This window comes from Chlorocebus sabaeus, chromosome 8 (assembly GCF_047675955.1).
Source record: "Chlorocebus sabaeus isolate Y175 chromosome 8, mChlSab1.0.hap1, whole genome shotgun sequence".
Classification (NCBI taxonomy): domain Eukaryota; kingdom Metazoa; phylum Chordata; class Mammalia; order Primates; family Cercopithecidae; genus Chlorocebus; species Chlorocebus sabaeus.
The window spans coordinates 113,314,954-113,339,026 of record NC_132911.1 but is presented as its reverse complement, the minus strand read 5'-3'; the positions used below and the strand labels follow the sequence as shown (position 1 = coordinate 113,339,026).

General features: G+C 37.1%; 1 protein-coding gene across 8 annotated transcripts in view; it reads left to right on the top strand.

Moving 5' to 3' along the window:
* Positions 1–24,073, top strand: part of SYBU (syntabulin) — a 115,511-nt gene that overhangs the window by 19,506 nt on the left and 71,932 nt on the right. For 4 of the 8 annotated variants that reach the window (XM_008001380.3, XM_008001377.3, XM_008001381.3 and 1 more), the window contains exon 1: positions 20,329–21,894. The exons of the other annotated variants lie outside the window; for them this stretch is intronic. The gene's annotated coding sequence lies outside the window, so the exon portion shown is untranslated. Of the gene's footprint in view, positions 1–20,328; positions 21,895–24,073 lie in introns of those variants that run through there. 8 annotated transcript variants of the gene reach the window in all.

Genomic DNA, 24,073 nt, shown 5'->3' with positions numbered 1-24,073 from the left:
TTACACTAATAACTCATTTTTAATTCAAGTAGGGAGAAACACGCCATCCTCATTTTTATAATTAAATATTTATAAAGTACACATAGGCCTAAATCAGTTGCACTTTCTTGCAAGAAGCCTAAATCCAATTTAAATAAATGATGTTAGCCCTACCAAAATTGAATTAGAGATTGATTTATTTTCATATTTCAGAAAATAATATTTCTGAAACACATTGAACAAAACTAGTTTGAAACATTTCAAATGCTTTAATCACTCAAAGTATTTTAGGGTAAGGTGATGTTGGCCTAATTCATATGGCCAAAAACTAAATTGCAGTGGAACGTAGAACCCACAAGAACATTACTATAGGAATATATCTGAGGAGGGCCATCTGCCATCCTCAGTGAGCTTTCCTCCAGCCCCCACCGAAAAAGACTCTTTGAGGTTTAGGCTGAGTGTACTTCTCAGAGGACACATCTGAGAAAATGCCCCATGTGTATATACTCCTTCTATCTCTAATGGCATGAATAATGAATAAGAAGCTTATGAAACATGCACTCAAATAGCCTTCCTCTCTTTTTAAGAAAACACTATGCCACACCTATAGTAAGGGGAAAAAAACTGGAAATGATGAAATAAGATTTGTCTTGAATTTAACGATTTTGACATAAATAATTTTTTTTTTGCATGGAAATTTGAGTTCATTTTTTCTGAAAGAATTATTATGGGGATAGGAAACCAACATTACACATTTGAAATCAGCATTTTCATACCCAATTACTATGCTATAAATTAGAAAGAGCAAGTAACTTCATCTAGAAAATCATAATTTGAGAGATGTTGACTCTGTCTTTTAAAAAGAACCAATTTTTTATCCCTTTAGCACAGAGGAACAATTCTATATTAGGGTTCCCTTTCATGCCCACATAAAGCAAAGTCAGTCTCTCTCTCTCTCCCTCTCTCTCTCTCTCTCTCTCTCTCTCTCCCATTCTAACTCTATTTCTACCTCTCCCTCCCTCCTTCCCTCTTATTTCTTTAGAGAAAACGTTAAATTATACTCCTAGAATTCTATTATAAATGGAAGAAATAAAGGGAGATGGAGAGGGAAGAAAAGAAAGAAAGGTATCAGGATTGTTTGGCAAAAGCTGATATTCTGGCAGAAATAAAGCAAATCCTGTTTAATTTAAAATTTAATTAAAGATCTTATGTAGAAACAATAATGAAAGATAAATTATAGACGTGAATGACCATTTATATCTTCCTTCAGTAGTATTCACAAAAACATAAATTATTACACAATAGCCTTATCAAAATAGTCTCATAGGGAAAACATCACAGTAAAGGTCAGGAGGTATTTAGAAATTCAGAGAGCTAGTATACATGAAAATTATTTGTAAAACTAAAATATATAAGGTAATAGTATTAAAAATTTATTTTTCTAAACTTTTTTTGTAAATATGAAAAGTCTAATTGTTAAAGTTTTAAAGTAGAATTTAAACTGCTTAGTACTCAGTGTGGTATGTGGATACATACACATATACGTTGGAAACAGCTAATAACAGAATAATAAAACAGAAGCTAATTTCTACATCATGAAAATGAATTTATTAGAGTTCTACTCATAATTCTGTTACCATCACTGACCTTTTTTTGTTTGACCTAAGCCTGCTAAAACCTCTGTATTTATACTGAAAATAAATGTGACTCTGACGAGCATTCATGGGTTTTTGAAAGATTAAAGTGCCTCGATTGCTCACACATGTATGGATTTTTTATTTTACATAGGTAGCTAGGATCCAGGTTATGTCAATGTCACTTGAACAAAGACAATTGTAATCAAGGAATAAACATTTATTTAAACTCACAAATAAACGTTCATCGTATGGGAACCATAAAATCAATGAACACATTCTTCTCTATTATGAAATAGTAGCCTCTGGCTGCATCAAATTTTCCTTGGACAGGCTGGGGAAGAGAAGTGGGGAAAGAAAACAATCAACCCAAAGAAGCATTTCATTGGTATAAGTGAATTCACATTTTTCTTACTTGCACTCCAGATATTAAAACATACAGTGTTTGAACCAAACCTGACATAGGATTAAATCAGAAATGACAATAAGATACTTTAGCAGCTAAACTTCAACACGTTGATATGTTTTCTATTATAATACCTCATACATGTAATCTATTAAATCAGATTTTACAAGTATTTGTGGCAGAGACGATAAATATCTTCAAACTCATAGATTAGTTGCTTTTTTTTTTTTTTCTTTTTGAGATGGAGTCTCACTCTGCCGCCCAGTCTGGAGTGCAGTTGCAGGATCTTGGCTCACTGCAAGCTCCACCTCCCGGGTTCTTGCCGTTCTCCTGCCTCAGCCTCCCGAGTAGCTGGGACTACAGGCCCCCGCCACCACGCCCGCGTAATTGTTTGTATTTTTAGTAGAGACGGGTTTTCACTGTGTTAGCCAGGATGGTGTCGATCTCCTGACCTTGTGATCCACCCGCCTCAGCCTCCCAAAGTGCTGGGATTACGAGCTGCCGCGCCTAGCCGATCAGTTGCTTTTTAAAGTAATTCAGTGTCAGAGAAATAAACCTAAATTTTCAGTCTAGTAAAATTTTTGCTGTTTTCCATGTCTCCCCTTTCATAGACACTTAAAAATTTGGCATGTGGATGAATTTCAACCTATTTGTATGTACAATTTAACATGATTGAGTTAAATACTTGTGTTTACTAATTTTCATAAAATATTCATCATACAAATTAAGAGGAATTTTAAGTTATAAGGTATTGAGCTTGAGTTACTAGCCCGATCTTTTTCACTGAGACTCCTTTGAAGGACTGTCAAGTTTGAAAATAAAACATTTGCCATCCATTGTTCACCCTGAGATGCTCTGAAATATGTTTATCTTTGCCAGCAATTATCTGAAATAGCAGGATACTATTTTGCTATTTTTAGTGATACCGTGAATAATATGCTTTCAGGTTTCATTTTTCCTGTTGGAAAATTGTGTGGCAACATCCCCTCAAAATCATTCCTTACCCGCTACTCTCCAAAGCACACATACATACAGACAGACAAAGGTGGAAGAATCATATTACATGTTGGTTTAGGTTTTAAGGAAAGCAATTCATAGTAATATAGTTAAAATATATTTGAAATATTTTAAATTGCCTGTTAAGTTACCTAGCCAGTCCTCCCTCTGGCATCAGAACAGGTCAATTTTTTTTAAATGCCAGATGAAGTTGTTAATGTATAATTAGAATCTTAATGTACAAATAATTGGATCTGAAAACACTAGCAACAAATGGTTCAGCAAGATGTGAGCCGAGGAGACGGCAGATCCACACCTCGCGTTTCACTTTAAATCTCAGGCCTTAACTGGAAATGCCTACACTATTAAAAGTCTCTCTCTTTCTCTCTCTCTTTCCTTTCTCTCTCTCACTCTCTCCCCCCTCCCTCTCTGCCTCTTCTTCCTTACCCGCCTCCCTCCCTTATTCTAAACTTGAATACGTGTGACTTGTGTTTGCTTAATTTCAAGGGAAATATGACAAGACTCTACTTTTTTGCCAAAAAGTCCATTAGCCTCCTCTAATTACAAACCTTGTGGTATCACGCCAGCTCTCACTAAGTGCTGCCCAGGAAGCAGTAAAACATACAGAATGAACTTGACTTCTGTCATTTTAAAATAAGCTAATAAGCTTTAAAATATGGAATATGCTTCTACTTAAACTGTTCAAATTTTTCATATGACAATGAATAGGTTGGGCTAAGGTGTTTTTTTTTTTTTTATCTAGTCTGGTTTTAAAAAACAAAACAAATAATCAACAACAACAACAAAAGCCTGTAATCCCAACACTTTGGGATGCCGAGGTGGAAGGATTGCTTGAGACCAGGAGGTCAAGGCTAAAATGAACTGTGATAGTGTCACTGCACTCTGGGCAACAGAGCAAGACTCTGTCTCAAACAACCACCAACAACAGAACAATAAAAAATAAACAAAAAATGTAAAATTTGCTTTGAAGTATTTTATTTATGCACAGTATTTTATGTGGTAGGAGAGGTTTTAGATACTATTTAAAACACAAATTACTGGGTTTTTTGTTTTGTTTTGGCACTACTGAAAAATACCAAATTGATGGCAGTGGTGTTTTATTGTTCTTGTTTATTTTTAGGGAGTACAGGTTATTATAAAAATAACTTTAGTAGGGGCCAGGTGCAGTGGCACACGTCGGTAATCCCAGCACTTTGGGAGGCCGAGGTGGGCAGATCACGAGGTCAGGAGATCAAGACCATCCTGGCTAACATGGTGAAACTCCGTCTCTACTAAAAATACAAAAGATTAGCCGGGCGTGGTGGCGGGCACCTGTAGTCCCAGCTACTCGGGAGGCTGAGGCAGGAAAATGGCGTGCACCCGGGAGCTGGAGGTTTCAGTAAGCCAAGATGGTGCCACTGCACTCCAGCCTGGGTGACGGAGACTCTGTCTCAAAAATATAAATAATAACAATAATTAATAATTTTAGTAAACATCCTTGAAATATATCTAAGTTAGTTCAAGCTGCTACATCTTTTCACTCTGTTGTATGCAATAATTAATTTTGTACGAAAGTTGGCATTTTATTATGGTATGCCAATTCCATGTAAAAATGAGATGGGATATTTAAATTAGAGGATAAGCTAAAACAAGATCGTTGAGATTGAGAAGGTGGGGTACAAGAGAATCTCATACGAATCTAATACATTTTCCTAAGGCTATACGTTCTTTTAAAAAGTAAATGTAGTATAGTTTATTATTAATACATTAGTAGTCTGAGATTAAAGCTTATACTGTAATTTTAAATATATATTTTCCAGACTTCTTTTTTTTTTTCCTGAAATGGAGTCTCACTCTGTTGCCTAGGCTGGGGTGCAATGGTGTGATCTCCATTCACTGCAACCTCTGCCAACCCCCACCACTGGCATGCAAGTGATCAAGCCTTGGCCTCCCAAATAGCAAGGATTGCAGGCATGCATCACCATGCCTGGCTCATTTTTGTGTTATTAGTAGAGACAGGGTTTCACCATGTTGGCCAGGTTGGTCTCAAACTCCTGACCTCAAGTGATCCCCCCGCTCAGCCTTCCAAATTTCTGGGATTACAGGCATGAGCAGTGGTTCTCAATCGATGATCTTGTCTCCTAGGAGATGTCTGGCAATGTGGAGACATTTTTTATTTGTAATGACCTGGGTCAGGGGTAGGGGGAGCCGCTACTGGCATCTAGTGAGTGAGTGGAGGCTGGAGAAGCTGCTAAACATCCTACAAAGCAAAGGACAGCCCCTACTACAAGAATTATCCAGCCCAATAAGTTAATAGTGTCCAGGTTCAGAAACGCAGGAATAAAGCCATGAACTTTCAAAGAATATGTTGTGTCGTTGGATATTTTCCATTCGTAATCCACATCCACGTTGGTCAAGTAGAGCTCCCTATTCAGAAGCACAGCAGTTGCCATGGTATTCTTCTCCATCTGAAAGCAGCAATTTTCCAGAGCGTCCATATACAGAATGTGCCATATTTACTCAGATTCTAATGTGTATTAAATATGCTTTGGAAACTTAACAAGAAACGTGCAAGCTCTCAGTAAAGAAAAGTTGTAGAAAACAAAAACTGAACAGCAGGCTTCTAGTTTCTCCTCTCCCAAAATGGCCTTAGTGGATTCAAAAATGGGAAGTGTGAATAAAACTGCTTTGTATTTTAAATAGAAGCATTTGGTAAGTATTGGTATAATGCCTTCAGGACATGAAATCTTCACTTGTTACATGATTGCTTATTTAGAAATGTGATGAAGTGTGAAGAGACTGCACCAGCAGGAGGAATCATTTAAATTTTTAAAAATCTAAAAAATAGTTTCTTAGAACGTGTACATGGTTACCAGTCAACTGGAATCTGCAATAGAGCCTTCTTGTTTCAGTGTCACAAATGCAGTGACCATTAACTCATTAATAGACTAAAGAGAGTTTCATGGTCATTCACTTACATTAATTAGCTTATTTGAAGTCGAAAGTGAAGCTTTTCACTTTTACCCTATAATTTGCCTATTTTTAATCCAACCAAAAAAATCGAAACATAAATTTCAGAAACTGGCCAAGCAGGTATGCCTTACCCATTTAATTTTAAATAATTTAAAACTTTTGATCATGGTGAAAGCTATCAGAAAACTACCCAGATCGATTCTGCTTTACCCAGTTGATATATGCTAACTGGTAGACCTTTGCTGTCCAATATGGTAGTACAAGGCACACGGTCATCAAGCACTTGAAATATGGCTAGCCTAAACTGAGATGTGTTGTAAGTGTAACATACAAACGAGGTTGAAGGCTTGGCCGAAAAAAGTCAACTAATTTTAATTTTTATATTGATTACATACTGAAATAATATTTTGAATATGTTAAATAAAATACATTGTTAAATTAATTTTACTTGTTGTTTTTTACTTTTTTGATGTTACTGGTAGGAAGTTTAAAAGTGCATTGTATATTATATTATAGACTTATAATTGGCTCGTTATATTTCTGTTGGACAGCATTGGCCTAGACCATTCAAGTGTTAATTAACCAATAACTTTCCTCATCAAATAAGCATTTTAAAAAGGATATTGATGAAGGGAAATTAGAACATATCATTTGCTAATCACTTCACTGGTGGCATGGATTTCACAGTGTTAAAGCGCCATTTCCCCGTTTATGCCCTATAGGAACCTTCTGCTTCCTCAGAAGGAGGGTTTTATTATCAGAAATGGTTCTTCTGCCCTCCAGGTACCTTCTACTTCCCTAACAGGTTCTTCCAAACCATTCCTCCCCACACCCAGTAGTCTCTTTTCTGTGTTTTCGATCGCAGTGTTCCCTGTTTGGGATGCCTCACCTGCTCATCTTCCTTCAGGCTTCAAGGTCTCACTCAAATTTGTCCTTCTTCAGAATGGTTTTTCCCAGTTGCAGGTGGACTCTCCCTCTTCTAATCTCTTTGGTACTTAATCAATACCTGCTTTTCTCAAAGTGTGTTTCTTCTAACACTGGGACTGCCAGGTGTTACATTTTCTGAGGAAAAAAAAATAGATTTGTGGTTAAATGAGTTAGATAAATACTGAGTTAAATGTAGTCAAATTGGTGTCTTTACTGGAGGATTTCTTAAGGCCGTTAATAGCTTCATCTGGATTGAGCCATGTGGTATAGAGCATTTCCTAGTCTTTCCTTGTTGTTGTTTTTGTTCCATTTATTTATTTGTGTGTTTATTCATTTAAAAACACTCTCATTCTTCTATATATCCCAGGCTCGTTCTTCCCCACCTCATAAAACGACCTACACCCTCCCCCACATAATGGAGCATTTTTGTTTCTCCAAGCATGTTACAGGACTGAGTTTCTGGCAATGCACTTTGAGAAACCACGCCATAGGTCATTAACCAGTACAGACTTCTTTTGTGACATTTTCCCCTCTCAACTGGAGCCATTATATAAATCTTATTCATTTACTTAAACTTTCTAATTTTTTTCTTCTTTCCTAAATATATTGTATGTGATTTATTGAAACCAGAAATTATCATAATTAGCATTGTGCAAAATTAGTCATTACCTATTTATTTAGCTTAATATATCAAATGATCATACCACATTTGTATTAGTCCTGTTAATAGTAATAGCAACACTAATTGGACATACACAGTAAGTGGAACCTATGGTTCTTACTGTTGCACAATACTTTTAAATTTTAACACCGATTTAAATTTTAAATCAGAAGTATAGGACAACCTGCAACCTGTTTAGTACGAAATAGCATCCGAAACAATAAGCAAAGCCAAAAAGTACCATTGACATGTTTTTTGCTGGCAAAAGGAGTAAAATCACTGTAAAATACATGTCAGGGTTGAATAGATTATTAGAAAATGAGCAAATGAAAAAAAAGAGAACTTAACAGTTTAAAAAATGTACTAACGGTAAGGAAAGACTAAAAGAAATAATGAAGTACCACCAGAAATATTTCATTGTGAAACAAAAATTGCCCACTTCTATCAAATATTGGCATGGTTGTATGTTAACTATAATTTATTTTTTCAAAGATATGCACTTATCGACCAGTTTCCAAAGCCTAATTGATTCATTACCATTATACACACTGCACTGACAAACAAAAATTGGAATATTTATGCAAGTAATTAGATAAAAATGAAAGATATTACCTAGGAAATATGATGTGAATTCTGACCCAGAAACTATCTTGTATTGACCCATTATATCTTTTATTGTCCTGATCAAAATCAGCCCTACTGCAGCCTTTATTCTATTGGTATCTATCTATCTATCTATCTATCTATCTATCTATCTATCTATCTATCTGTATTTTTATTAAACTGACCCACACACATGAGAGATGACTGAGAGAACCTATGTTGTATGTCTCTTTGTATTTCTTGTGCTTGATATAATTCACTCAATATTTGTGGAAACTCTGACAGTGGCATTAAACTAAACATCATATTAAAGAAAGAAATAGCTATCTTCTTGATTTCCACCTCAAAAATCAAGAGTATATCTTAGGATCCAGGTTTCTCTTAATGACACATTTAAATATAATTCGTGACTTTGTGACATCATACAATGTCTTAATCAACAGTGTGCATCTACAATTTGTTTACTGTTTGGGGCCAGGTCTTAGGGAGAACAAAAAGAAAGTGAGACAAATACTTTCTTTACCTTCAGGATCTTGATCTGGTTGGGAATACAAGACAAACATGTAATTTGAAAATAAATGGAGAGTGAATGCTAAATTTTGTGGAACCTATACTCGAGTTCAGAAAAGTGGAACAGAAGGCAAGCTGGAATAACCAAGAAAATTTGTAAAAGAAAGCCAATTTTGAAAAGCTATTGAAGCCCAAGGCATGGTTTACATTATATCCTGATAGATACTAGAGAACCCAAGAAAAATTTTGAGGAGAGGGTCTACAGGATAAATCCTATACTAAAATTAGACTGATATAGTCCAATGTAGAAACAGGTTAGAGTCTGGGAGAGTCTGCAGAGAGAAGACCGTGTCAGAGATTCTTGGCTTTAGCCTACGTTGGAAAGATGAGTGGCCAGTGGCCATGGCACGAAAGCAGTGGCCGTGGGACTAGACCAAGAGTAGTTTTTGAGAGGAGCAGACAGGACCTGGTGACTTACTGGAAACAGCAGGTAAAAAAGTATGGATGAGATGGTCAAAAATGACCCCAGGGTTTTGAGAGCTGATGAAAAAGTAACAGTAGCCAATTTGCTCTGTGCAGTGTTTTGTGTGCTTTTACTGGATTTTCTCAAGTTTCAAGATGCATTTATTGATGTAAATAGCAATAGTTCCCCCATTTTATAAGAAAGCTAAAATTCATGGAGGAAATGTAAATTTTCCAAAGTCACAGCTGAGCCGAAATTTTAATTTAGGCAGCCTAGATCCAATGGTCTTAACTTCCATGTTATTCTCCGACTCACTTCCTAAAGGAATAATGGTAACATAGATACATTTGGGATGATGAGCTAATTGGGGGAGAATTTTTTTAAATGACATATAATTTGAAATTAGTTTGGGTTTGGGACAACAGCATCCAGGTGAGATTTGAAGATAAAAGACCTCAGCTTGGACAAGCTGGAGATCTAAATTCCACAGTAAGCATGAGAAAGAAGTTAAAAGCATGAAGGAAAGAGAACCTAACAGAGGTACTGAAGATGTCAATTTTAAATATTTCTTGGAGGTAATAAAGTTGGTAAACATGCATATTGATATTTCATGTTATGTGACCCTAGACCAGTGCTCTACCAACTTTTTTGATCACACATCTCTATAATAACAGAATTGTTGAGCACATACTCTTAATATTTAATATCTGTGACTTATTCTCCATTGTTTCTACTTGATAATGTTGCTAATGAAGAGTTCATACTGGGAAAAGAGGCAGCTCCATAATTTTCTGGTTTGCTTCTTTTTGCACTATTGACATTAACTTCAATCTGTATTTCCTTTGCTGAGCACTTTTTAAAGTCATTTCTCCATTTTGTTGAGTTAAAACTGTTCTGTATGGTCCAGGCACATGCAAACTGTGCTCTGCTACAATACCCTGTGAATGAAAGAGGGGCATCCCTGTCTAAGCCTGCAGAATGGATCTCTCATTCTCATTGCATTTACATAGATGACACTAGGTATCCCCAGTTAGAAGCTAAATGAGATTACAGGTATCATTCTTCATATTAAACCTCATATTTATTTTTTATTTATGAAGTGCAACTCTAGCATTTCTTTTCTATGCCCAATAGTTTCTTTAACTGCTCTCCACCCTGATAGGGAGCTTCTCTGCACTTTGGAGACCACAGACTTCATCTTAAGTTCCTCAGGAGTCAAAAGGCACTCTCTCATGCTCATATTCCAGCATTTGCTGAGTGGGCAAGTGTGATATAACTGTGTTTACACACTGTATGGTGCACACACTTCTGTCCAAAATCTATTCAGCCTTTGCCTTTCCAGATTTGAATCCTTACAATTTTAGACTTCTCAGGAAACATCCTCGCTTCTTTTTGGTCATTTTAGTTTCCCTTGCTCCTTTTAATCACTGTAACCTCAACCTTCTCCTGCTTATCTTATAATTATTGGGTATGATACTGAGAATTTCTTAGTATTTCCAGAGTAAGCCACTATGGATTTGTAGGTGGACAAATTCATGTTTCCAAAATCTTTTTGGATAATACTCAGCGATTCATGTATTTTCCAGCTCTACTCACTGTGGAATAAGGACCTCATTTTTATTTATCATAAGTAAAAAAGGTACCAGAGTCAGAATAAACACCCAATAAATGTTTGCTTAGTGAGAAATAATGTAGACAATAAAGTCAAAGAGAAATGTCAAGAATATTTATTTATCATTATAAAATGAGTAGAAAATAGTATTAATTAATAGATGTGTTTGTTTTTTATTTAGGATATCGCCTTTTACTTCTTTCAGCTCCCATATTTTCTTGTTAGCCACTTTATTCTTTTCCTTAGCCTGAATTAAAGGTTTCCCTATGTTTGGATAGACAGTAATCTGGTAAACAGTTAGGCAGGCTAGCCACACTACACTTGGAAATATATTCTCATGTGAGCTATAGAAAATAAGCCTTAGCTTTGAAAAATGGCCAGTGCGAATATTAAGATATCAGACAACAGTCATGAACTCCAATTTTTATTATTTTAGATAAGACACAATACTAACGTAGTTAAATACGCAGTTCAAAAGTTTAAACTCAACTCTCCAATATGTATAAATAATGAAATAAATGTTGAAATAACTTGTAACTTGTCAACATAGTACTGATGGAAGTTATTGATTAAAACTAGAAATGTAAACAATTTAAAGAACTTATGAGCTGCTGTGAGCCAACTTCCTTCCTAGGTTAACAAGTAAAAGGACTTTTACTTTTGATTTGTAAACAAAAACTATGGTTCTAGTTTTATTTTAAATTTGAAATCAGTGTGGAAAGATGTATTTCTAGATATTTGCTATTAAAATAAATTAAGCTAAATAGACACTGTCAGAAGATGGCTCAAAATTGGAAACATTTTACAGTCATTTCATTAGTGTTATTGGGCTAATTGGCTGCTTGACTCATAAATATTAAGGTTGATAGAAAGGCAAATATTTTTGTTCTTTTCTAGAAACATTTATATTTGCACATAATAAATTTACTTAGGATCTGGCCAGTAAATTTTAAAAACTGCCTTAAGCAACAATTTTACAAAATTATCCACCTCTATTTCTAAAACTAATTAAGAATAGTAAATATATATTTTCCCCTCCTAATGCTCAGTTCATTAAAGTGTACCTACTTACAGAAAACTGCAAAAGACCTATAAGATTTGGGGGGAAAGGCACACAAAAAGACTAAGTGGAAAAACAGTAGTAGAAGGGAACAACTGAATCGTTCTCAGTGTGGGAGAGTTTTAAATGGCAGGCAGAACTGAAGAACTCTTACGAATGTGGTGATGGAGTTGTGGTGAGTAAAATGTATTTTTACTGTGTACAAAACGTACTGTGTACAAAATGTATTTTTTGTACTCTGTGTACAAAAGAAAAACTTCAAATTTGACCAATGTGAAATATAATGCTTTTGTCAATGGCATCATGGGCTTCTCATTAAAAATGAACAATGTAAAACACTGGCTTTGTTTACATTTTTGCCACACTCATTTCTCCTTATAACTTATATTGAACATCCCCAGTTTGTCTTCGTGAATTGAGAAGTTTGTAGAAGAAACTTTAACACCACCAAAGGAAGCAGATGGAATGCATTCATTATAGCAGAAAAAATAGGACAGGCAAAACCCTCCTTTATGTATTTCCTCCTTTATATATATTAGAGCCTCAACTTAAAAGTAAGGTCAGTGAGAAAATCACAAAAGACCTAAATGTGAGAATCCAGAGCCTCCTGAGCATGCTTAATTAGCCTAAAACTTGTCCTACCCATCCTACTCTTAGTTAAGACATTAGATCTGGCATTGTCTTCCAGAAGGACAATGTGATTTGCTACAGTACCTTCAAGAGGATCAAGAAAGGGATCTTGTATGGTGCACTTAGTAGCTTACTGGTGAATGAAGAAGGAACCCACAGGTAGTGTCTTTCACTAGGATCAGACTAATTGGAGGACAGTATTGTGATAAACATTTTAGGGAAAGAGTCCATTTATGCTAATGCTATTCAAACCATGTGCATCACATTTGAGCATCTCCATAAAGAAGATGCATCCCAGTGTTTGAAACTATTGAGTATAAATATATGGCAAACAAATGAACACCCTTAGAAAAATATGGAGTCAAAGCACATGAAATGTTTATTAAACGTTTTGAAGGACTGCTGCAATTAAAACATGTGGATGCTTCCCAGTTGGCTACAGAAGGGGATTGCTCAAAGGTTTCAGATTGAAAAGCCTCACACAGCTCTCTAGGCAAGAAGTTTGGCAGTGGTTCTGAAAAACTACAAAGACAAATTCCCAAATATTTATCATATGATTTGTATTCTGCAGTCATTTCCAGTTTCAGTGGCAACAGTGGAAAGAAAAGGATGAAGTCAGGTTACAGGAATAGAATGCTTAAGAAAGGAGTTGAATATTTAATGTGCATTTCTATGGAAGGCCCAATGCCAGAAGTATATAACTACAGACCTGCTGTCAGCCTTTTTAAATTAAAGCTCTCTAGAACAAACAAATTTCCTTTGGGCAAAAGACTATCAGAAAACCTTGGTGTTAAAGGAGTGTCATATTCTTTCTGATTTAAAAGGAAAGGAAAAAAAAAACTTAGAATTTTCTGCTCAAACCACCTCTGTAAATGATCTTTTGCTATAGTTTTAAATTATGGGACTGTGACTAGTCAATAATAAAGTGCAATAATAGAATCACTGTGGCAAAATAGTGAAGAAATAAGTACATTTTCTACCACTAAGAAAATTTTGTATGTCTACTTAGTTTTCAATGTTTATAAAAACAGCGGTACTCTGTGGAAAAGATTCAAATGATTCAGCCAAGGGAGAAAAAAAGAGATGCTTAATTTTCATTTAACCATATTTCTTAATTAGAAAAAAAAAGATACACCTGTATCTTGTCCTGTATTAATAAATAGGATTCTTTTGTAATGTCTTTATGTGTTTTTATTCTTAGTTTATATTAAAATATAGTTTAAAGCTAGAAATATAACTTCTCTATATTAATATTAAATGAGTCATGGGTTTACCTTAAGTGTCAAAATAATACTTTATTATTTAAAATTAATAATAGTATTTATTATTAGCTCATTGTTCTGCCTTTATTTTCCATGTCCATATAGCAGTTCAAACACTGCTTATTCCAAAATAAGACATCACACCTATCTGTACTGCCAAAGCAAACTACTTAAATGTCTCCCAACATTCACGAGAGTTCTTGGTACACAGCAAGGGTTCAATTAATATTTGTTGTATAAATAACATCACTTATGTATAAAAAGCCTGGAATTCAAGGGGTAGGATTTACAATTAGTAAAAGTGTAAGTCTGTAAAGCAATTCTTAAATGAGCATTAGGAAACTTGCCCAATTATTGTTTGCTTCATTTCCTGGTTTTTAGCTATGAATAATCTTCACATTTTAAGATAATATTTTCAGATATATGTTACATAATCAAAAGGCAAGAATGACAAACAGAAGTTTCTTAATTCTATATCTATTCCCCATGCTCAACATTTCTATTCCTATAGAGGTATTTCTGAATTTAGAACTCTGCGGAGAGGACTGCTGACATTAGTGTAGGCAGAAAAAAATATATGCACAAATTCCAGGTGTTCACTAAGGGAGATATAAGCACATTGGTTTTAACAAACTTACAGTTCTATACTTAGTGTCTCAAGCATTAGGAAATTGGCTACTCTCAAAGTATATTTAAAGCAAGTTTGCAGTATGGAGTTTTCTAATACTCTCTTGCCAAAGTAACCATTTTCAAGTTTACAAATAGGTCTACCTAGATGGTGTATAATTTTTTTTTTTGAGATGGAGTCTCGCTCTGTTGCCCAGTCTGGAGTGCAGTGGCATGATCTCGGCTCACTGCAACCTCCGCTTCCTGGGTTCAAGCAATTCTCCTGCCTCAGGCCTCCAGAGTCGCTGAGATTACAGGCACGTGCCACCACGCCTGGCTAATTTTTTATGTTTTTAGTAGAGATGGGGTTTCCCCGTGTTGGCCAGGCTGGTCTCAAACTCCTGACCTCAAATGATCTGCCCACCTTGGCCTCCGAAAATGCTGGGATTACAGGCATGAGCCACCGCGCCCGGCCTAGATCATATATAAATTCAAAACTACACATTATCCTGAGTCTGTTATAACAAGAAAAATATAGCAATGCAACTATATGAATATGTGAAAATATAAATGACAGTGTCCTTTGTAAAATAAATTCTTAGAATTATTTTCTATTTTAATACAAAAAGTCAAATAAGTGATAGAAGAAAGCAGGAGGAAAAGCTATAACAAGGAATCATGGGGATACTTTTTCAAAGAGTATTCTTTGAATTCTCACTCAGGAGAAATGAGTCCATTAAAATAATGAAGCTAAGATTAATATTTTATAATACATAGGATGAAATGTATGTATTTTCTTTGGCAGAAGCTTTTCAAGTTATGCCAATTTGGAAGTCATTATTTCGCTTGGTCGCTTAAAAATTCTTTTGAATTGCTGTTCAACTCATGTTACAAGCCCAAAAGCAAACACAGCTTCTATGTTCATCATAGCTTTAATGTAACTTTATCTTTCCATTATACAATGCACCCATATAGTTCCCCAAAAAGTATCTTCAAAGCCAAAAATAATTTTATCCTGTTTCACACTCAAGACAGGAGCAAATTCCATGACTGACAAATCAAATTATCCAGTGAATATACTCGAAAGGCAAAAGAAACTAGATGGTGCTGGGAGATGGAGGTTGAAGATTGGTGTGTTCAAGGTAGAGGGAACATTTGTGAAGGTCAAAGGTGGAATGCAAGGATTAAATCATGAGGGATCTTGTAAGCTAAGCATTAGTGGATGAAGTTTATCTTGAGACCGGTAGTGAGTATTGAAAGATTTCATTTGGGGCTAGGGAGATGGGGTGGGGAAGGAATGATCAGACCTGCACTTTAAAGAGAACATTGTGGCCACTGTTCGAAAATGAACTGAACAGGACAAGTCTGGGGGGTAGGTTAGAAATCTAGACAGGAAGAGGTGGTAGATAAATGAACACATTTTAAAGATAATTAGGAAGCAGAACAGATAGGACTTCGGTTCCAATTAGTTGTAATGGTTAAGGGGAGACAGAAAAGTTAAAACTGTCACCCAGGTGTCAGGGTCTTCATGATGATATCATTTATCAACTCAGGGAACACAGAAGTAAAATCAGCTTTTAGAGGAAGTACAATGAATTCAATTTGGAATGTAGTGAGTTTATGGACGCTGTGAGATATAAAATTGAGATATCCAAATACACTATGGGATAATCATGGAATAGAGATATGCACTTATATAATTTCTATAAGATCTGTCTATAAATAGCAATTGAAGCAATTGGAAAGAAAGATAGTACCCCAGGAGGGAAGGATGGATGAAAGAATAAAAGGGTGAGGGCTTGAAAGTGAGCAAAAGCAACATTTAAGAAACTAGCTGAAAAGATACCAAGAAGTAGGGGAAGATCAGGAGGACAATGTTCCAGAAAAAAAGAAAATGCTTTTCAAAAATGTGGGAGTATTTCACTATGCCAAAGCCTGATAAGAAGGCAAGATTAAGATCAAAACTAGCCATCAGATTAAACCAAATGGAAGAATTTGTGACTTTGGGCAAGAGCTATTTGGTAGAGTAGTGGGTACATGAGTGGAGTGAATTGATTCAAGGAGCAGGAAGGTGTGAGACGTATACTGTAGACAAGTAACTTTTTCCGATGTTTGGTGATGAATGGGGTTAAGAAATCAGGTTGTACTAGAAATATATGAGAACTTTGGCACATCATTTATTTCATTGGGAAAGTTTTTGGCATGTTTAAATGCATATATGAAATGTCCAGTAGAAAAAATGGATTATAATTATCAAAAAATAGCTAATATTCATGGAGTGCTTAGTGTGTGCAGGGTGCTCTTCCATGTTCTTTGTGGTTATTAACTCCTCTGATACTCTCAATAATCCTATGAGGGACTAACTGATAGGATAATATGCCTTAAGAGGTGGGAAAGAATGGGATCCAGAGCTCAGGTAAATGACTTTTCCTTGTATAGGAAGAAACACAACTTCCATCCTAAAGAACTAGAAATGGGAAGGGTGGGGTGGAGGCAGGTGAATTTACAGGTTTGGAGGCAGGAGATTGAGAGAGTTCTCTTAATACCTCCTATTTTTGTCTGTCAATCAGGAGAAATGGCCATCTGTACAACACGAGGGCAGGGGTGATAGGCTGGTAGGTTTGAAGTATGGAGGAGATTTAAAATAGACATTGTGGAGAAAAGGAGAGAACACTCACAGGAAGCCCAAAATGATTGCGAGGCAGCACTGAGGCCTACTGCAGGTGAAAAGCAGGAACATGCAGCATCATTCATTCACAGGGTTGTGGGGTCTTCCCACTGTGCTCAGCTTCAGGTCATAGGAGAGGCAGTGCTGTTAAGACTTTTGGGAAACTTATAGGAGTCTTGGCATTGAATCCACCATGGGAGACAGAGAAGACTTTGGAGACAAATCCAAAGGTAGTAGGCAGGCAAAGGGTAGGGAAAGATGGGAGATATGGGTCCATTTGATGGGCACTTATTTATACCCCTTCAAAAGCCAGAGTATAATCATACCTAACTAATCAGGCAGATTGGGATAGATCTCAGTAAGGGGGTATATAGGAGCTCTCTCTAACTTTTCCTTAATTTTTTTGTAAACCTAAAACTGCTCGAAAATAAAAAGTTTATTATTTTAAAAAAAATAACATAGATGCCTAGGAATAGATAATGTAGTGACCATATGAATATCACTTATCATTATTGTTTTGGAAGATTTACCTGACTGTTCGGCTGAAATGGAATTATGTAGTTTATCTTCCTCTGGGTCATTGTGAATTGAGGAAGCACAGAAGAAAGGAGAGCAAGAAATCTATTGTTAAATCCCCACTTTGTACAAGAGACTATGCTGGGCTTATTACGAGTGTTATAGAATGTAATCCTCAAAATAGACCTATGAAGTAGAACCACGCATGTATTTTACTAATAAGAATACCAAGATACAGAGATGTTACCTAGCTTGCCTAAAGTGGTTCAGCAGGTAAACAGAAGAAAGGAGTTTGGAACTATTGTCTATCAAAGCACCTTCTCATTATTTCATACCCACTAAATAATATTCTGTTTATTGGCATCCAGTTTTGTATAGTCATATATTTTGAAAGTTTTCTGAAATAGCCTTGAGATTAACCCTTACTACGTTTCAGGCCGAGACTTTACCTGTCAAAAGAAAATTTCATGAACAAACCCGTAGGTGGCAGTATAACATGGTGTTCTTAAAATGTCAACTATTGCTAATTAACAAAACACCAGGTATTGTCTTGATGCTGTCATAGGTGATCAAGATTTGAGAAAAATCCCTTTCTTCTAGAAGGTTACATCCAGGCAGTAAAGACTCAAGGGGAAGCCCAAAAGCTGTTTTCCTCTGCATCAATCCTTGGGGCTTGGATTGTGGCAGAAGTATCTCAAAGTAGGGGGGGAATAAAGGGAGAGAGAGAAGAAAAAAAAAGAGAAGGAGGAGAAAAAAGAAGAAGAGGAGTAGGAAGAGAGGAGAGGAACAATAAAGAGAAAGGAACTCTGAAGAAACCAGATTATAATAGGATGTATTCAATGCCTCAAAATTCATCTTAAAACTCACCCCAGAACATCTCGGATCCCAGTCTAATTTAGATACTGGCAAGCCCTCTGTGTGTCCAGATCTCATGCAAACACACTGAATAGTTTACCATCTGATGGTCATGCCCATATCCCTATTAGACCTTGGGATACTTGGGGCAGAAATCATTGTTCATCTTTGAATACTCTGGAACCAGTGGCTGAGGCAGTGCATGGCTCAGAATAGGAATGAAGTAAGAAGTGATGGATGAATGAATGAATGAATGAGTGATAGGTGTTAGTGCATTCATCATGTCTTCTACTCTACCTTCTGGAAGAAAAGTCTTGGCAATATATTTTCTAATGAGAAATTCAGTGTCCTTCTTTATATGCCATAAGTCATCGAGAGAAAACTTATTGCTTCCCTTTAATAAAAATTAAGATGAAAGTTTTTAGGATGAGGCGGGTGTGAAACAAGCAAGCAGGAAGCAGCAATGGTGGCTGGAGTTGTTTGATCCTGAGGGACAGAGGATATCTATTAAGCTCTAACCATGTGCCAGATATAAATGCTAGGCTTTGCGTGTGTTCTAGTCTAACCCCTATAACTGCATTATGAACTGTTATTACTGTTATGAAGTTTATTTTCTAGGTGTGAAAATGAGGCACAGAAAAGTAAATTTGCCCAAAGACATTAACTAGTGCAACTGGTTCTTCTTTCCTTTTTAACTAATGTGCATATACTGAATGTTGAGTCCTAGAGGGGTTAAATAACTTGCATGGAGTAGCACTATCAGAGGCAAAAAAAAAAAAAAAAAAAAAAAAAAAGTCTCAACTCCAGGCCCATGAGACTCAAGAATTCATATTCTTTATTAAACTACATTTTCTCATCACAGATCTTTTTCCAGACTTGGGAAACTCATTTCACTTTCCTGTGCTTCCTGAATTAGCTTCACATTATGGCAAGCTAGTAGCTGGGCTTCTGATTAGAAAGGGACACAAGTACTTTTCTACCAGTCTCTGAGTTAAGGTCATTTCTCCAGCCTTAGCTTTGCTAATTCCCCACAAGCAACTTTTTCTGAAGCTTCAGATGGGTCTAGTCTCCATCAGGACCAGATATCTGGGATGTCATCCTGAAACGGCCAGGCTTCCTGCAGCAGCCTCAGCTGTTTGTCAGTAGTGATAAGAAGGCCTGAGATCCCTGTATCTCAGATCAGTCCCTGATAATCAGAGAAAAGGCACAGGGAAGTAGTAACTTCACTCACCATATGTCACTTAGAATTTCATTCTTATTTTAACATGCTGGTTTTGATGAACAGTAGATAAGCCTGAAAGTAAATACATGAAACTGCTAACAGAAGGAATATGGATAATTGATGTTAAGGCAATGAGATAATGAGTATTCTTTTTCTTTTCTAAAATTTTGATAACATGGTTTAGTTTTTTTTTTTTAAGAAAAAAAATAGTTATCATTTCAAAAAGGCATATTTTTTCTCTTGATTAGCAGAAGTAGCTAAAGAGGACACATGGGCGGATGAAACTACATAGGCCAGATTCCCAAATTCTAGGTTTATTTTCCTACAAATTCTTCTGCAGTGGATTAGAGCGGAGCTGGGAGTACACAGCAAAGGCTAGCTTTACTCACAAGGTCACAAGATTTCAGGTGTAAAGAAAAGTGGTTCACAGGAATAACCTAGGAAGTGGGAATAAAGCAGCAATCAAAACTATCCTCAGCTCTACAACTGCACAAGTGACCCCCACACCAACAGCCCAACCATTCCCTGCTGTAGTTGGTTGGCTTCTGGGGGCGCTCGGCTCCATTTGGCAGTAGTGTTCTTGCTCTTTGAGAAGAGACACAATCTTCCTCTTTTGCTCCTGCTCTCATTTTCTTAGCAGAAATAAAGACAAAGTTATTTTTTAAGATGTTTACTAGAAAATGGAAGCAACAAATAAAAAGTCATGGAAATAAAGTATATTACGGAGAACACACTGTTTTTAATGTAACTCAAATCTACCATTGATCTGCTTTCTGGGAACCCAGATTGCAATGTTTTTCCTAAGCCTAGACTGCTATGGATGCTGAGTGAACCTCTCAGAGCCTCCAGCCGGTGTATCTGCTCTGTGCCTGGCATGTCTGAGAAGCATCCTCTCTCTATAGCCACCCTGCTGGGTTCAGGCAACTGTCAGCTGCTTTTCCCACACCTTCTGGTTTCTTGGGGAAGGAAGGTGCTTCTTTATTAGCCCTAGAATTCAACTACTGGATTTAGGCTTTCCTTTTCATGTCTTACAGATAACTTTACCTTTTCTGTACATCTGTGAGACCAACAAATTGTCCAATCATATGAAGCATTTCACTAGGTAAATGTCAAGTCTCAGTTTCCCCTACTTAGAGGGCAACCTTTACACGCATACTTTCTAGAGCCTCTTAGTTTCAGTCATTGTGATTCATTGTCCTAATAAGTATACACCTACTTGTCCAACCATGTGTTCTCATTTTGTTTAATGCAGTCACCATGCCTGTGTTTTTGATGAGTATCCTACCCTATTTTCAAAGATGAACCAAAGGCCACAAACAAAAAGCCATTTTGGGGGAGGCTCTCTCATGTCTGCTACCCCATAAGGCAAGCAGAGGATGAGACCCTTATCATTCTTCAGCGTTCCAAGCCCCCAACCTCTGCCTCTTTCCCTAGACTTGCCCTTAATTTCTGTTCTTCACTGAGAGAACACTCTGACTGAACACTCATTTGTCAGGCAGAGATAATTGACACACTCTGAGCCCAATGAATGAATGTTCAAGCATGCCCTGCCTCAGGTTACCCACTACCCTCTCTGCCCCAAACTCCCTCTAGGCCCCCTTCTGGGGGAGTGATCTTGTGTAGTTCTAGTCATTTCCGCCCTACAACATCAAAGTACCTCAACCATATCATAACAATAACACACATACATTAAGAGGAGGATTGGACTGGGTGCGGTGGCTCACGCCTGTAATCCCAGCACTTTGGGAGGCCGAGGTGGGTGGATCACAAGGTCAGGAGTTGGAGACCACCCTGACCAACATGGTGAAACTCCTCATCTCTACTAAAAATAACAAAAATTAGCTGATGTGGTGGCACGCGCCTGTAGTCCCGGCTACTCAGGAGGCTAAGGCAGGGGAATCACTTGAACCCAGGAGGCGGAGGTTGCAGTAAGCTGAGATCACACTGCACTGCACTCCAGCCTGGGCGACAGAGTGAGACTCCGTTTCCAAAAAAAAAAAAAGGGAGGAGGGTTGATCACTCACTCACACATGCTCTTATGGGAAACAGGCAGCTCTCTCCCTGGTAAGAAAAATATGGGTCTCCACCCCACCCCACCACACACACACAAAAATCCCACGATGCCCCAGAATGCAGTTTCTTTCCTTCATGACGTGTGGTGAAGCACGTCAGCTGCTCCTCGTTGCTGTGCAGATCACCCAACATCAGGTCACCGAGAGAGACGGCAGCACTTGCTCACACAGCTGATAGGATTAGGAGATGGTGCTTTGTCAGCCCTGATTGAGTCCAAGAAAGCCCCCAGCAAACACAGGTGAGATGCGAGGAAGAGTGGATGTGAGGAACCGTGATGTGTCTGGGTTGTTTGGTGCAGGCGTTTTCTTTTCGGCAGTGCATTTTATTGTCTTCTCTGTGAAGTCTGCAGTCTGGGGGATTCCTATTAATAAAAATCTGTGCTTTTTCAGTTATCTGGTCTCAGAGATTGGCCACATGTATCTCACAGGATTTTTATGAGGCTCAGATAAAATTGAATATGTGAAAGAGTTCTGAAAATATAAAGTTGTGTGCATAAGAAAGGTAGGAATCATTTAATTACAAATTTCACTTAAACAATCAAATAACTTATCCTGGATTTGGGGGAATAATTATATAAAGACATTACCTTCCTTCCCAGTCTACAATACACTGTTTCTCCCGTGCTTTGCCAGGCCTGGACAGGTATATTATTTATAATCTTTCAAGGTTCAATCGTGAAGCAACTGATATTTTCCAAAAGCCAGAAATACATTAATTTTTAAAGAAGCCACGAGATGATAAAATAAGATCATAAAATACGTCTTTAAGTAAAAAAATGAAAATTATGCATAAGACTATTTTAAAGCAGGGGAAAGGAGACCATATTCTGTATTAGATTATATCTCTTTGATGGTATAATCCAAATGTTACACGACATTTCTCCTAATGACATGAGAAACACTTGAATGAAATTAAGGCAGCATAGATAATATCATCAGTAAAACTTGCCTTTTAGAACAGTGGGAAAACAGGCTTAGGTTCCAAAAGTACAGAGCTAAGAGGCATCTGAACACTAAATCATCAGCCTTTCCCTCTTCTAGGTTGCTATGGCGACAGCGAGGCTACTGCACAGCCTCTCAGTGCCTGCACTTCTGCAGTAAAAGCTGTCACTGAACACATGTTGGATTTTTTAGGCACACACCCAATCATCAGACACAAATACATTGCGGAGGCAGCTTTATCTGAATCATTTTCAAAACAAGTTGTATCTATGTTCTTTATCCTGCACTGATGGGCCTCTTATGGGGTTATAGAATTCACTTGTTCAGGCACTAATTCATTTGACAGTTATGTATTGAGTGCCTACCGTGTAACAGGAATTGTACTAGGCACTGCCTACAAGCTTCGGTGAAAATAAACAAGTAAATGGGGAATTCTGAGGAGATCATAACAGCTCTCTTGGGGGTAAAAATAAGCGTCCTGGAATCATCAGGGGAGGTTTCCTAGAAGAAGCCATCTAAAATGAAATGGAATGTATCTTTAAGAGTTGAAGAGGATAGGCGACGTAGTGCAAGAAATGTTCCAGACAGAGGCAGGTGCAGCAGTCTCGAGGAAAAAGAGAACACAAAACCTCCACCTCTGAGAACTGAAAGTGCTACAGTTTGAGCAGTATCCATTGTATATAGGAGAAAAGTGGCAAGGACCAAAGGGGCAGGCTAAGGAGGGGAGAGAGTATCTATAAAAGAGAGAAGTGGCAAGAAATAAGATTGGAGAGGTAAACAAGGTGGCCAGATCAGGAAAGCCTTGTGTGCCACATTAAGAAGTTTCAGTATTACCTGGAGGACAATCAGGAAATCATTAATGAGTTTTCATGGAGAAGTATGACTTGATTTAGCTTTTCATAAAGGCTTGTGGAAAAATGGAAATACTGATTGGAGAGAAAGGAATACGAGGCAAGGCTGAAAGCAAGAGACCTTGAGTTAGCAAGAGACCACTATTGCAATAATCTAGGCTGACTGTGGTTTACACTCTACATGAAGATAATAGAGACAAGTGGTGGACAGAAGTAATCAGATTCAGGACGGTTACTACCTGGGTAGCATGGAGATCACTTGGTGGTTTATGCTATGTGTCAGTCAGGTGAGTGACAGAAAAAAGTCCACAATGACAATGAGGTTCTGACTTGGCTAACTCAGTGGAGGGTGTTTCTGCGATTAGGTCCCCAGTGTCAATTCTCAATTCTAAGTAGGGAACTCAGAAGCATCCATTAACTTTAAAAGTTTGTTCTTATCTCACAGTATATGATCCCAGGCTCATAATTTTAGGAATAATAGGTTTTATGAATCATCCTGGACCATCACTTTCCTGAGGTCCATGTTTGAAACAGCTGTGGGTGTAGAAAGTATAAATTAATCACCTCTTCTTCCCAAATAAAGATTCCTAAAATTACCAACCTCACTGCTTGAGAGAACTAAGTA